Raw genomic sequence first — 6000 nt, 5'->3', positions numbered from 1 at the left:
GAGGGTGAAAACACAAATTAACCACAGAGAGCAAGTGAGTGGCAGAGGCAGAGAGGAGAGGGAAATGGAGGGATAGACCATGTAAAAGAGATGGGAGAAAGAGATTGTCTCCGATATCGATCTGGTAATCCTCGTTGTGCTCTCTGGCGATTCTAATCTTCCTCCTACACAAGATGAGGAGACGCAGGGAAAGGGCGAGAGAGAAAAGGAGTACAAGGAGGGAGGGAGTGGTGGAGTGGGAGAGGAGAGAGGAGGAGCAGTGCCATCCAGTGGTGCAGAGACACGCTGCAGCACCGAGGGTTTCTCTCATTGTTTCATTGATAAACATCTGTTAGTGTGTGCTCGTCTGTGTCGGTATGTGTGTTAACAACAATAGCTGCTCATTCATAACTATACCAACCAAATGCACAACATGTCTGCTCCCCTCAGCCCCTCGCTCTTTGGCACAGAAGAAGCAGAGCTAAAAACAGTGAACATATGGTCCCTGTGACACACTCTGACCTTGAGTCTGCTATTTCAGGACTGTAGCACACTCAAATACACATTCAGACGCACGCTGTGACACAAACTTGCACAAAACAGATTTTTAAGTCCTTTAATTAATCATGTGCAAATATGATCATGCTTTATCTTAGTAAGAAAAAAATAAAATTATAAAAAAAAATAACAAACAATAAATTAAAAATATAACACACTACAGTATGTGATATTGCCAAAAATACTTTTTTATACGTTTAGTCAGGGGTTGTTTTTATGTTTGGCCTTGGCCTGAGGAACTTAAAGCTGCTATAATAAATTTTGTATTTACAATAGATCACATTACTATGTTCATTTAAAAGCTGTTGCTCAAAGTGACGAACCCACAGAAAAAATGAGAGCTCCAGGGATGCCATTTTTCTGTAGCGTCGCCCTGGTCAACACATTCTCACTCTGACCTCATTACATATCAACGTTTGGTAATGGACTTCTGCATCAATATATGATGTGCAAGGTACCCTGGGTGCATTGGTTGTTGATGTTCTGTGTCGCCATGTGAACCTATGCTTGTTACATGCATTTTCTGTTTTCAAAATACACTTCAGTTGTCACAGGAAATGTACAGTTTGCCTCTTTCAAACTAAATGCACTACATCAGTGAATTGATGTTTCTTTCCTTCAATGACAAATGCACATGGTTAAGCTTTGCCAACACATGCATGTGGTTGGGTTTAGGAAAAAAGAACAGGGTTTGGCTTTAAAATCTTATGGGAAGTAAACACTGGCATCCCGGGTGACAGTCGTTGGTTGTTGGATCCATTCATCACCCCCTACACCCGCCCGCCCTACTTGGACTTCTCCTACCTTAACATTCGTTGTTGTCCAGTCGCGTTTCCCCCTACACAATAACAGCGACTGGCTGCATATCATGCCAACGTGAAAAGGACGGCTTTTTTCGACGGTGTCTGAAGCTTGAAGTGACTGACGAAGCGCCAGTTTCCGATGACTTTGGATTGACACCGGGTTGCCCTGGTTCCCTCGTCAAAAAACTTTTAACATTTGTAATGCTTACACGTTTTGTTCAGCAAGATCATTTTCACAAATCAACACCACTGTTCTGAAGCGTACATACAATCGCCAGAAGTAAAAAGTTATTGTTAGACTATAAACAACCTACACGAGGGTCACACGACTTAACGTCACCCCCACAACGACGCTGTAAAGCTGTTTGGTGTGATGACGTTCTTTAGTCTCATTCAGCCACTTGTTAGCAACCGCCTTTTACAAGACACGTAAAAGCTTCAAAATTCACGAGTGGGGGATTTACTGACATATTTTATGTTGTAGAACAAAATGTAAAATCTCTGAAGCTTGCATTAACCCCAGACCTTATTTTAGGCATCGAACCAAAAACCCATTGGCTTTGAGCTCAGGGAACCAGGAGTGCTAAAATGCTAACTAATTTCTGCAGGACTCCTTCCTGCACCACCCTATTATCACCTGACTCTGCAGCTCCCCAAGCTCTTTATACATCTTTTAGCTTATAATTTTCTTTTTATATATATAGTATATACTGTATATATATATATATATATAGTTGGACCTTCACCATAAACACGTCTGTTTGCTGACAAGTTCACTGTAGCATCTATATAAGATGATATATTGTGTTCACAGGTTGTTTCTGTGACACCCAACTGGCCAAAAATGAACAAAAGTTAATGCAGGTTTAATGAGACGTAAAACAACATGTAGCCATTGTCAGTCGTACTCTTATTCTCACTGTTCTCAGCCCACTTTGAGAAGGAGGTACTGTCAGGAGTTGATGTTAGTTCTCTTCATTGTGACAGGTAAAGCAGATTGCATCACAATAAGGACAGCTACAACAAATAACCACATACTGCGTCTTTATCAACCTTGAAACATATATTTTTACTGAGGATGTGAGCCCTCATCCTCACAGTCAGTGTTCAAGCACCTCGTCATGGTTTCTCTTTTCGATGGTGAACAATATAATAATAATAATAATAATAATCATAATAACACATTTTATTTCTGGGCGCCTTTCATGACACTCAAGGTCACCTTACAGTGTAAAATACAAAGTAAAATACAATAAAATACAAAGTATAAGATAATTAAACATTTTACAACCATCCAGGCAGCAGCAGCATTTTTAGGGGACAGGGTTGCCTGGTCAGCTTACAGTAAAAGAAAATGACTTGTCTATTCTGCACACTTGACTTCAATCTACTACCAAGCAGCATGTGTGTCTTTTTAATGGTGTTTATCTTTAATGTTCCTGTTTGTAAATTACAGTGGAAAAGCAGGGAAGAACCAAACATTGATGACTTACAAGGTTCTTAAAGTTCAGCTAGTAGAGGACTATTCTATTTTCTGTGTATTTACGTGTTGCCTGTAAAAACAAGAAGCTATGATACTGATTGGTGTTTACAGTTGCTAATAAGGCTGAATGTGTGTTAGACACCGCCCCCAATCCCTCTGCTAGATTTCAGATTGAGAGTAGCTCCTAGTAGGGCTGCTTGATTATGGAAACAATCATAATCACGATTATTTTGGTCAAAATCGAAATCACGATTATGCAAACGATTATGCGGCGCATGTGATGACTTATATTACGCACACACACAGACACATGCACACAGACACAAGCGAGCACACACACAGACACATGCACACACAGACCAACCTCTCTCGCTCTCCCTCTGCCATTTTCCGCACGTTGTTTTTGAAATCTTCCGTGATCACCTGTCCCTCGTATTATTCGATTTCACCTACTTGACTGGCTCGTGGAGTGAATAGAGGAGAGGAGGGGAGGGGGCAGCATTGCGCATGCGTGGCTTCCGGGTGCGTTTGATTTGCAACACAAGACAACGAGAGTAAACTGACAAGAAGCGCAAAATCGTTTTATGTTGATTATTTTGTTTTCATAATCGTTGAAAGCCCAAATCGTAATCTAGATTAAAATTCGATTAATCGAGCAGCCCTAGCTACTAGCTCATCATAAAGATCAGCCACGAATGAGGGCGGTCTGCTCTCTGTTGTCGAGGACTTCTTGCCACCACCGTCATTTCGGATTTTATCAACAAATACGACAGGGATGAAATGGAGGAAGAAGAAGACAACAACAACGATGACGTTTTTGGAGTGAGGTCGTGCATGTTTGAGCTGAAAACTGAAGCCAGCAGTTCTGAGGGTGAAGGAGAGATGAAGGCTCAATTTGAGAAAAAATGACTAACTCCAAAACACTAATAAGAATACCTACAGAATTATGACTTTGTTATTGTTAGGCCACATGATGATGATGATGATGATGATGATGATCAGTGCAAGAAAAACATAAAACATCTATTTTGATTTGAAGGGTTTCATTTCCACTGGGGATGATGGAGACATGTCTGACACACTTTTCAAAACCCTATTCTTGCCCCTTACTTGTATTATTTCAGATTCATTTTCTTAATAAAATCTCTCCAGACACCGTCCTCTTACTGTCCAGTCATCATAGTGCAGATGACAAATGAGAGGATATTGCCTCCAAGTCTACACAAAGGCGGTCCGGACTTGTTAGGTTAGGCAGGGCAGGGGAACTGTCCCCCTCAGAACATGTGCATTTGTTCACCCTGATGAAAACATGAAAGTAGTTTTATTTAAATTTATTGCTAGAACACAACTCATAGACACAACAATGCCTCTGGTAATGTAGGTGGTGGCAGTATGCATCCTCAAAAGCAATGGTTGCAATCTGCCATAAAATGAAAAATGAAACTCTGGCCAAAGTTCAGACAGGAAGACAACACTTTTCATGCTCAGGCTGTGAGTTTTCTTTCTCACCCTGCCATTCACTCCTTGCAAGTATGCTCACTCACTATCTCTAGGTGTCATTGTCTGGGGAGGTCTGTCAGTTGAGTCATCAGCTGATTCACAATCAACCAATAGCACGACTTCTCTGTCAGCCTATCATCTCACTACTCCTCATTTTAAATATGGTTCTTTCTCTGCCATAGTCCGTTCTTGCTGCTGACGTGCCCGCCCTCCACCTCCCCATCACCACCTAGTCTTTACAGGTTCATCAGCCTCATCAGCCTCAGCAGTCAGCAGCCTCAGAGTCATCAGCCACCACCTCCTCCAGTGTCTGGACTCCATGGGGGGATTTATCCTGCTGCGGCTCAGATGTCCCTCAATCACAAAATACCTCCCTCTGGTGTCCAAGCGCCAGAGTTAATCAGCACCAATCATCTGTTAATCTGTACGCTCATATTCTGTATTAAATATTATCTTTACTTTATCCTTCTGTCTCTCCTGATTGAAATACAAGAAGCAACTCTGCACAGTTGAATCAGGAAGTACTATGACAGTTCCAACATAAATTGATGCAGTAAAGGCACAATTTGGTGTTGGTGCAAAATTCATGATAATGCAGGAAATAAAGTGTTTGACGCTCTAAATGTTTTGGGGTAGGAACCCTCAGATCTCCTGCTAAATGTGCCTCCTCCAAATGTTGCAAAAAACCTATGCCCTTTGTGAAATGCTCAGGTGTCCACATACTTTTGTCTGCATAGTACATTAGCATACACCCTGTTCAAAGCTCTCTCTCACACACACACACAGAAATCTGTTTTAAGCCTGCCGCTCTATCTCTCCCACTTTCCCTCCGGCTACATCGTGATGACCTCAAAAGCCATTTATTAACATGGATTATATGTCGACAGGAACAAAACCTGGCAGAAAATCAGCAGCTTCACCTCTCTCCTTCTCTTCCTCGCTTCCTCTGAACCTGACACAGACATCGAGATAAAAAGAAAGAGAGGCAGAGAAAAGACGGAGAAATATATGAGAACAGAAGAAAGATTGACCGTCATTGGCCTTTTCTTGGTTCATCATTCAGAGGGCCCTGGGTTTGATTTCCCTCTCTGTGTCTGAGATGAGCCATCAATAACTGTGCTGTTAAAGTCAAGCAGCTCCTCTGGTAGGGGGATCAGAGGAGAGGAGAGGAGAGGGAAAAAGGAGAGGACAGGTAACTCTGTATCTGTCTATAAACACAGCTTCTCCTCTCACACAACCAACAAAATATTCAAGTACAGGACATCAAAGTAAAATAACCCACTTTCAAAGCGATTGTGGTTATTGGGGGGTAACAGTGTTGGTCAGGTTTTCCACCACTTTTGAGCCATACCAAAAAAATATCTCGACAAGTATCGGATGGATTGATTGGTTTGGTTGTGTTGTTGTGTGACTTTGATGAATTTGAACAACGTGTTTCGCAAGTGATTGAGCAAACCTGAAGAAGCCACGCGCTTTTCGTTATGTTCAGTTATGTTTATATCAGTTGGTTTTAAAGCAGGGGTGTTACGTTCCCTGATCACGCTCAGGGGATGAGGGAGTAGCAATAAAATTAAACCAGGGAAAAAGAATCAAGGGAGCCGAGTAAAAGCAAAACAAAGGAATTTATTAACAGTAAATAAAATGTTTACAACCAAAACTTAAGATAACTGAAAACTG

Source organism: Epinephelus moara, chromosome 5 (assembly GCF_006386435.1).
Source record: "Epinephelus moara isolate mb chromosome 5, YSFRI_EMoa_1.0, whole genome shotgun sequence".
NCBI lineage: Eukaryota > Metazoa > Chordata > Actinopteri > Perciformes > Serranidae > Epinephelus > Epinephelus moara.
The sequence above is the reverse complement of the archived record's forward strand: the minus strand, read 5'-3'. Positions refer to the sequence as shown.